This window comes from Sabethes cyaneus, chromosome 2, assembly GCF_943734655.1.
Source record: "Sabethes cyaneus chromosome 2, idSabCyanKW18_F2, whole genome shotgun sequence".
In the NCBI taxonomy this organism is placed as follows: domain Eukaryota; kingdom Metazoa; phylum Arthropoda; class Insecta; order Diptera; family Culicidae; genus Sabethes; species Sabethes cyaneus.
In genome coordinates, this window is record NC_071354.1 from 204895144 (window position 1) to 204905819 (window position 10676).

Sequence of the window (10676 nt, forward strand, 5' to 3'; positions counted from 1 at the left end):
CTATCTGCAACCCCACCGCAGAAATCAACTTTGTCTAGATTTATTTGTTTTCCTAGGTCTACTGACCTCTATTACTTTCCTTCAGTTGGGTCCGAACGAGCAACAGCGAGTAAGGTGAAGATCCCCCCGAGAATCGAAATGGCACTTTCCATCCCGCCATTCCAACGGCACTGGTACATCCCGCGTAAGGTTTTTCGAGAAATGGTATTCCGCGAAACTCTATATTCCGCATTATGGCCAACTGAGAAGTGGTGTCTCAGGCTCAGGCTAAGCAATGGGGGGAGTTGTTTTTTATTTTACTGTGAGGAAAAATGCCAATTTGTTTGTTAAATTACCCATGAACTTCTCGAAAACTTGCAAAACTCGAAATTGTGACATAGGTCATCCAAGATTCACGATTTCTGGACAACACAGTTTAATTTATGGCAATACGAAGTATGTCGGGTCAGTTAGTAGACAATAATTGACATCGGCTCCTCGCGTACCTCCAGGTGTATAATAGACTCCAAAGTGATCCTTAGCCTCTTATCCAACAAATACTATCCATACCGCCTCATGGATATCCGTACTCCGGCTGATAGAGTACGAACAACCTTAGCGGAGATCGAGTAACTAACCCCGATGGAAACTAAGGTTGTATACTGACAGGGAAGAAGGCACTCCAGCAGATGCTAAATGTAACAACGAGGAATAGCCTTGTCAGCCTTGAGCGTTTGTTTCCATGTCAATGGCGACTCTTGGTGGCTTGACCATTCCTCAACCAAGTAAGTACGTGGTTGTTCTCCAGATTCGGAGAACAGAAATGTTTTGTCTCGCCCTGCAAATAGCAGGGTCATCTGCCCGAACAGTTTGAACGCCCCAAACTCGGCATCGTAGCTCTGCAGGAAATCTGTCGCAAAAGAGAGGAGGTTTAGAAGATCCGCGGTGGAAAGAGCCAGTTCTACCAGAGTAGTGGTACTACCAACGAACCGGGAACGGGCTTTATAGTGTTAGGCAAAATACATTATCGCTTGATTGATTGGAAGACGATCACCGAATTATCTACTGAGGATAAAGGGCCATTTCTTCAATTACAATATTATCAACGTGCACTGCCCTCACGAAGGTAGATCCGATGATGAGATGGAAACGTTCTACGTGCGGCCAGAGGCAACGTACGACAGCTGTTCGCCACGGGATATCAACTTTGCCTAAACTTCGCAGCTTCCCGAGGCCTGGTAATCGGAAGCACCTTTGTCACACGCAAACAAATCCAATGCCACCTACAGAACACTTAGCCAAAGTACAATGTACCAGATTGAACATGTTCTCATGGATGGTCTTTTATAACATCGCGAACATACGTTCCCTACAGGTGCGAGCGTTGACCCTGACCATCATCTAGTAGTTTAAAATTAGGCAGCAGGATAATCCGCAATCTGCCGAGAACTACTGGCGAATACTGGACGAGGCTCTTTATTTTTCTGAGGAATCAGGCGCTTCAAACCTCGAAAACGATTGGACAAGAATACGCTCGGCCATTAAAGAGGCCGCTACCGAGGTACTGGATGATGAGCCCTCGAGTATCCCGCATTAATTAGAACTATATTCTAACCATAAATATTATCATCTATCTTCCAATCTAGAACCATTTATAAAATGGTTGGGTACCATACCGTCATCCGGGGATATTTGCAACACCGGGGTTACTTGCAACACTTTTGCGCATCGCGTTTTTGACAGCTCTAACGCATTTGTTTGTTAACGTAACCATTTGTAGTCAATAGGGTTTTAAAGAAGGGACGTTTATCTATTATTTAAGTTTAATCCATTATATCATTGATTTGCTTGTTTTTATACGATTGGAAAGTAATTTCACTTTCAGAGTAAGAAAAATGGATGCGCAAACTTGCGTCAGTGCATTGACATGAAATTATTTTTTATCGTTTGGTTTCTTTACACAATTAGTGCATTATATAAGCTAACAAATAGCAACTTTGAGCTTTATTTATATTTCGAACTAGGGGAAGTAACGATGAATCCGTGTTGTTACTTTCAATATGGCGCGGCTTGCAGCACTTGTAAAATAGATAATGAGAGTAATAGACAGTTTTGAAGTTCGCCGACATGCTGCATTTTCACCGAATATCTTTAAAAAACGATAGACAAAATTGGGAAACAAAACATGCCTCCAGTATCACTTGTTTTACTAGAAATATACTCAAAATATCTAAAAATACTCATTCGCGGTTTGAAATCAAATTTAAAATTATAAGAAACGCAAAATAAGAAATTGTTGCAAGTAACCCCGTTTACTGGGTAACTTGCAACATCCCTATTTTCCGTTCATTCTACAGGCTCATTTAGTTGATAATTTTTCTCATAATCATAAATCAAAAGTACTGACCACTATACAAGTTTTGGCTACTTACACTTGGACCTAAACGCTACACTTCGAAAGTTATACCAAGTCAAAGTTCAAAAGTGTTGCAAGTATCCCCGGATGACGGTATCCAAACTGTTGCCTGGTATAATAGCAAGTATATTAGTTATGATTATTTGTCAAGTAACCATAAAAACAATGGGTCGTTAAGAATGTTCACCATACGAAATCGAGCGATTTTCGTTACATATTTTTGAACATAATGATAATGGTTAAACCATAACATTAATGGTAGCATAGTTAAAAAATTATGCTTTTGGAATGTACTATAACCTTTGAACTTATGGTGATTATAAAGGTTATGATAGTTTGCATTTATGCGGGATGTGAAATGATTTGTTTGATGGGAAAGGCCAACAAGCGGTGAAGAGAAAACCGACGATTGTTGACTACAATCCTGAGGAGTAAAAAGCGTCAAAAGGAGGACAGAAATCGTGAAGGATTAGAACAACCATTCCGAGCTAATGACGCGCGCAAGTTTTATGAGAAACCGAATAAATTCGTAAGGGCTACACACCGAGACCTGACATATGTTGGGACGAGGGAGGGAATCTAATCACAAACGAGTGCGAGGTGGTCGACAGGTGAAGGCACTTATCTCTTACTTCTACCAGCATAGAGCTGGGGTGGAGATTCTTCGGTGAATCCAGTTGTTCAATGAACTCCTCAATGGTGACATAGCTGAAGGAGGCGGAACGAAAGTTTACCGAGGAGTGCCCTTGTTCCCATGTTGGAAGATAGCACTGTCCCAGCACCTGATATCCAAGAAGTCAAACGAGAAATTGGGTTGCTAAAGACCTACAAAGCCACTGGTACGGGCTGGCTACCGGTAGAGCTTTATAAACATGGAATGGATGGAAGAAGTTGTTTGTCCTATCTTCAAAAAGGGTGAGCGATTAGATTGCTACAACTATCACGGTATAACGCTGGTAAACGCCGATTACAAGGTACTCTTCCAGATCCTGTAACGCATCGACAGCGCAAAGATTTCAAAGCAGCATACGATACTGTCGATTGAGACCAGCTATGGCAGATAATGCGCGAGCACGGTTTTTCGGATAAACTGATGCGACTAGTCAGAGCTACATTGCATCTAGTGATGTATTTTGTGCACATATCGCGTCTCTTCGAGACGCGGCGAGGGTTACCATCAGGTGACGGATTATCCTGTACTATTCATCGCTCTTGAGAGAGTGATCCATCGAGCGGGCATCGAAATGAGAGGCGCGATTTTCACCAAGCTTAGCCAACGTGTAGACTTTACAGATGACTTTGAAATCATAGCCAGGAACATGGCGTATTCACAAGAGAATTTTATTCAGCAATGACGCTTATATTTACTTAAATTAATAAGAAAATTAGCCGAATTTGGAGTGAAGACCATCGTTGTGCCATGATTACCACCGACAATTTTGTACCATAATCGAGTACTCTTTATGAGGAAGAGCGTTTTCAACAAGACGGTTCAACAAGCCATGCCGCGTTTGTCAAAATTCATGAGTTAAAAATAATGTTAGGCGAATTTCGTCATGCGATTTAACACTTTTGCACTCTCTTTTAGAGTCTCTTTTCTACGCTGATAAGCTAGATAATCGCTAACGCGCGCTGTGTTTCGTTGGATCATATCATCTACCAAGATGAACTCTGATCTGTACCTTCCCCTATTAACACAAATCCTATCCCGTGATTCTTGTGGAGATGCAGTGGTACCCGCGGTCTCTAGCAACAATAAGTATCGGACTAATATTCCTTTCTTTACCCATGTAGTGCAGCCTTTTGGTCGTGGCCGGCGTCGTTATTGGTCAATTTTCAAAGAATTGAATCAGAAAAAGCTGCACAATGAGAATGTGATGCTACTCCCAAGCACCATTCAATTGGTTCGTTGTGCAATATTACTGGTTCGGCAATAACGGAGTGCAACTACGAGCAGTCTACCTAAGCTAAGCTGTTTTCTATGCTGATAAGCCACAAGCGATTGGCGTCGAAGAACAACACATGAAAATTGGATGAAATACTTTTCAAACCTATTGCAATTAGTAATTATCACATAAAGTTGAAGGATTTTTTTTGCAACGATACGTTACGGACGGTTACGGTGGAAATCTATGCAGTGATAAAAAGTTATCGGTATTTAAAATATTATATTCCTACGTTACAGCTCCGCTCCGTGTTCGTTTTCATAAAGTGCTATCCATATAGGGTATGTTGCTACATCGTCGTAATTGCCTATTCCCGTCCTATCCAACACAAATTATTCAAAATATCAGTATTTTTACGACACACAATGCAAAACTAGTAATTCCCTAATAATTTACTTTGTTGTCTATCATACGCGATCAATAAAAGTGAGCGGAGATCTATTTAAATGCTTTTTATCATTAAAGAAGTCCTACCAGCCAAATTTCCTACGTTTTTTCGTGCGACGAAGAAGACAATGTCGACTAATCGTTTTAATTTCAGTCATTCATAAATGAAAATAACTGACGCTAGGCATTGTCGTTATTCTACAGCCAGGAAAACTTGCCTGACCTGCAGAAATTTTGTAGAATAACATTTGTCATGCCGTCCTACACAAATCGATGCGCGTTAGCTTCGTAAACATTGTTGTGATTTTTAATTCGGACGATGAAAAATTCTGATGGACGGATTTTAAAACGGTACGACGAATTTTAGCAATAAAGTTAGTTGCGTAATTTCAATAATATGCTTTAATAGTCGCTTTTCAGTGATTTCAAAGTGCACAGATCGGAAGGTGAGTATGTTTTAGTCAAATCAGCACAAGAACTTTTGGAGTATTCATTAAATCCATCCAACAAAAGATGAAAATTAGAATGGCTTTACTTATTACGACGGGAATTAGAAATAAACCCTACAATAAAGTAAACAAAGACGTTCGCCAAGGAGCAGTAGCGCTTGTATTCTGTAAAATTGTAATTGCAAAGAATAATTGCTTGTATTCTTGTAAAATAACAATCAAAAATTATTGAAGCCTATCTAAATTTATTTATTTTCTTAAAATTTCAAGGTGACAGATTAAAATACTAAAATTTCAAATAAATCTAGTAAAACGTAATACAAAATGCAAATAATTCTAGAGTGACAGAGTTGGCAATGAAATCGTCGGATTTCGTTCCTTTACGACTAGTTTGGGCTGACAATAAACCACAAAGCAAAGTGAACGAAAGACTTCGATGCGTGACTCACTTTTAGCAAGCACGAAACCCGCTTCTCAACATCAGAACTGTCAATATGAGCAATAAAATCGCACCATAACCGTCTATTAGAATGGCAGCACAAGCATCTACACCACATCAGTCTGACTAGCTATATCGAATGTATAATATTGTTTTCGACTCCTCGTTCGCTCATCGGAAGGACATTTCAAATCAGCTCAGATCATCACCGCAACTTAATCATGCATTTGTAATCTATCAAATCTGGGGAGGGACGCTCTGCTCGCTTCACACCGCACGAGCACGCAGCATTGCAACCCCGGAGATACGGTACGGTATACGGTGGATTATAAGACTATGAATAAATCATCTACGATGACGGTTGCCTAATAGCCTAATCATACACATGATTACCTCCGCCTACAACCGGCGACGCGACGCGTCGTCAATGCAAGCTGCCTTGTGCTGCAACCGTGACCGGATCAAGAAGAATGCTTTCGAAATATCTTTCAGCGAATCGGCCGATCGATCGACCGATCGATCGATATGGCCATTCCATAAAACTTAATAAATTGCAGAATCTTGGCCGTTGCAGCTAAAGGCCAAACCAGACCGGATCATCTCTCCTTTTCTCTCACTACAGAGGGCGGATAACAACGCATCGGTCTATAGGAAAATTCAATCTGTGTGAAGGCCACTGACCGATACATCACACGTCTTCTAAAATTCTGCCATCACCAGAGCCTATTAGCCGGTGCGTTTGATGGGCCATAAATTTGTACACACAAAAAATGAAAATTTTAATTTTCATTTTGATTTGATGCAAATATTTTCATACAGAATGCAAATGTGCTCTTAACTTATTTAGGAGTGACGCATTGCAAATAGGCATCATCATCCCCTCTTAACAAAATCGGTTTGCCTGTGTGAGTACCTAGGTACATACTTGAGGCACGACAAGTGTTCGCTCGCAAACTGCACGGAGACCGTCATTTAGGCCGCATAGTTGTAATTCATTACGAGTTATTTACCCTGCACATCTTTACGAATCGGATTTCCTCGCGTACCCGGGAGTCCTTTCCCCTTTGCCCCTTCGTCCTGAGCGATTTAGCCATTGCACAGATGCGATGAGCTGCCCGTTGGACACCATCAAAGGTGCAAAGGTTAACCTGTATGCAATTCGACGGCAGCCAGCCAGCGAGCGGGCGACCTAGATGAATCGGTAACTATATAATTTTATTACAAACTTTTAGCGAACATCAAATTATAAAAAGTGCTGCTTGCACTGTTGCTAGGCACCCTACCGATCGGTAATTTCGTTTAACACCATAATCAGTGATAGGCAGGGTATCCATTAGTGTGATTTATAGCCCATGCAAATGAGCCATCCATTTATGTTGATTCTGCTTGACATATTGTATAGCTACCTTAAGAACGATGAAGTTTAAGCTATGCCCTGGACTCAAAATGTGCAGTATTCTCTTTAAAGAGGATTCAAACAGTGCGCAAAACTGATGGACAAAAAAAAACGCGAATTTTGTTCGAAATTTGTAAGCTTATTCAATTTTCAAAAATTGTATGTGACATAAATCAACGCAGCGTTAACCAACAGATGAATTATGATCCGAAGACGTGTCGATTTCTATCTCAAATAGCAAGTAAGACCGTATAACAAAGGTTCCTTTCACCACCAGGTGGATTAAATCTGGTTTTTGAGCTATCTTTAGTTTATTTCGTTCTCAATTATTTTTTAAAACCATTACGGATGCAAAGGTATGAAACTGCAATGGAAATCTTTAATGAAAAATTGGGTTAAGTTTTCCTTCTACTAAAAACATCGCTTTGGGGTGAAATTGATCAATAAAATTTACCACAATTTTTGCCTTTCTGCTATATAAATACATAGGGCACGGCACTAGTTTTTCAGTCTATTTCTATTTTGGGTACACTATGTAAAACTAGTTATTCACTAATATTTTAGTTTGTTGTCTATCATACGCGATCAATCAAAGAGAGCTGAGATCTATTTAAATGCTTTTTATCATTAAAGAAGCCCTACCAGCCAAATTTCCTACGTTTTTTCGTGCGACGAAGAAGAAAATGTCGACTAATCGTTTTAATTTTCGTCATTCACAAATGAAAATAACTCACGCAAGGCATTGTCGTTATTCTACAGCCAGGAAAACTTGCATAACCTGCAGAAATTTTGCAGAATAATATTTGTCATGCCGTCTTATACAAATACATGCGCGTTAGCTTCGTAAACATTGTTGTGTAAACATTTTTAGTTCGGACGATGAAAAATTTTGATGGACGGATTTTAAAACGGTACGATGAATTTAAGAAATAAAGTCAGTTGCGTAATTTCAATAATATGCTTTAATAATCGCTTTTCAGTGATTCCAAAGTTCAAGGATCGGAAGGTAAGTGTGTTTTATTCAAATCAGCACAAGAACTTTTGGAGTATTCATTAAATCCATCCAACAAAAGATGAAAATTAGAATGGCACTTACTACGACGGGAATTAGAAATAAACCCTACTATTCTTGTACATTCGTTTCGTGGTGATTCTTTGGTTCTTCAAGCTCATTCATAGATGGCGACCAACATAATTTCCATCCCTTCACGGCCATCCTCGCAGTAGTTACTTCCCAACAAACATTTTTGTTGAGTAGTAGTTTATTCAACCATTGCATAGTGAAATAATAATGTTGGATATGTTTCGGTCTTTTTAAAATACATGCGTTCAACTTGATTCCAAAAATGATAATGCTTTATTTTTCCTCTGCTCTGTGGTTTTGTCAGGCTTAATTCTACTTAACTCTACACAATGTTTTTACTATTCTATAAGACCGATAGAGTGGTCTCGTTCTAACCTAAGATAGCTAGCAGGAGTGTTTTACATAAGACGAGCCAATCAGCCGCAGTTTGGCTTCATAGCATTTTGCCATATACTTTTCGTGTGCGTACCGTTGCGTGTTTAACAAACAGCATAACGGTCCGAAGTCAAAGAGAAAAACAAAGTCCATGTGCTATAGCGGCAGCACGGCTAGCAAGCGGCATCGCGGCTAGCAGAAGGTCAAAAACAAAACAAGGAAGGAGTAGGTCGCTTATGCAACCTGAGACAGTTTGGGTCTAAACCAAACAATAAATATTAATGCAGTGTGAATAATCTAGGTTAACCCAGAAGTGGTTAACTCAAGAATGTGACATGGTTTTGGAAATGTTCTGTTTAGTTTCAAATGCTGATCGTGGGAAATCTTCGTTCGAAGTTTGAGAACGAAAACTAACTAATGTGAAACATCTGTGCGTATGTTTGCAAGTGTCATTTGAGATTACTGCTTTGAGCGTGGGAGATTGCTCTAGCGTGGGATATTATGTGAAGATGACAACTTTCGTATTACGCTTGATAATTCAATGAATCGAACGCATTTTAATTAGTGAAGGTAGGATATACTACAATAGCCAATTCCCGAGTAACAAATGTAAGATAAGCTGTTATTCAACACAAATGTTTGATGGGTTACGGACACTTCAATCGGATCATGCACGAACATTTGCGAGTTTTCTACCCGTCGGGAGTGTCCTCCAACAAGATGCGCCCTCAGCTGCAGCCACTTTCGCGGGATTTCTCCACCTGTCGGGTAACCGTCGCAGGATTTTTTCAATTGCCACTATGAACATTGACCATTTAGGTACTGGGACTATTTTGGGCAGCATCCCATCTCCCACGCATATGAGTCTGGTTTCTCGCGCCCAGAATCGCGTTGCTTTTAATATGTATGTCATGCATGTCCGGCCTGTAGAGATATTGGTTCAAGAGGCCATACCGTGACCGCACATAATTGCGATCAGCTCCTAATTCCGATCACTCAGCCTAAAGAGTCATTTTTTAAAAAATTGAGCCAAAATCTGTAGTAAATGAGTATGCTCCGTTATTGTGCTATGTTTTTAGGTGTCAATTGTTGAAAAATTACTGTTTTTGGGGAACCAAGCAGTTCAAAATAAATTAAATACGACAGGCAGTCGCAAAAAACGCCATCAAAATGTATTTTCTTAGCCGAAGTGCTAAGCGCACGATCAAATTAGCTAAGATCATAGCAGCGTGGAAACATATTACCTTCTTCGGTATTCTATCATAACAAATAGATACAAGCATATATAACCGTTTTATATCATATTTGGCTGAAAATATGCTAAATTTGCGGAATTTATTCCATTAAAGTGATTGATCGGAATTATGAACATAACTTTTTTTCCTGCTTTTAATTCCGATCACTATATCAAAGTTATAAGCTCTCAAAATGCATGTTAACGAAGTTGCTATTTGGATTTTAGGATTATTCGCAATATGATAGCATGGTGGAAATATTGAAATCTTTTGACGTAGAACTACGTCTTACGACAGGATGTCAATCCAAAATTTGGAGTCAAACCAGCGTCACGAAAGAATGAAAAATTTTGAACGCTAATAGTACTTCCAATTTAAAACGGATTTTGATCATAAACGATGCAGCAATTGTACGGCTTTCTTAAAATGATTGTTTGCCAATTATTATTTAGTGAAAATTAGCGAAAACTTTCATTTTTTTCATTTTCAATTTCATTTTTAGCGCATAAGGGGGTCTAGGAGACCAGGTCGCAAGTAAGAAATATTTATACCTTCCATGCTATACTAAGGTAGAGGGAGAGGTTTGGCATCTCAGAGTAATAATCTTGCTGATCGAGTGAATCCTGGGGCCCGATGTCAGATAGGGAGATGATAGATCGGAAAGTAGTGGATAGCTGAGATAAAGCTGTGAATAGTGTTGAATATAAAAACAGAATGGGATTGCAGCGTATAGATGATGCAAATGCCGTGTAGTTCTTTAATCAAAATGCTGTTGGGGACACATACCCTACCTTGTACCTACATACCTGCTATAAAGGGTACCTGGAGTAATCTTCGTTACCAACCTCAGTTTACAGGTCCTATTTCGTATTTTGTATCTGTTCCGTTTAAACTTCCTCCCTTTCTGTCATTTACGTGTTAGTTCTAGTCCAATTGAGCTTGCCGCTTTGACGGCCTCGGTATTAGTTAC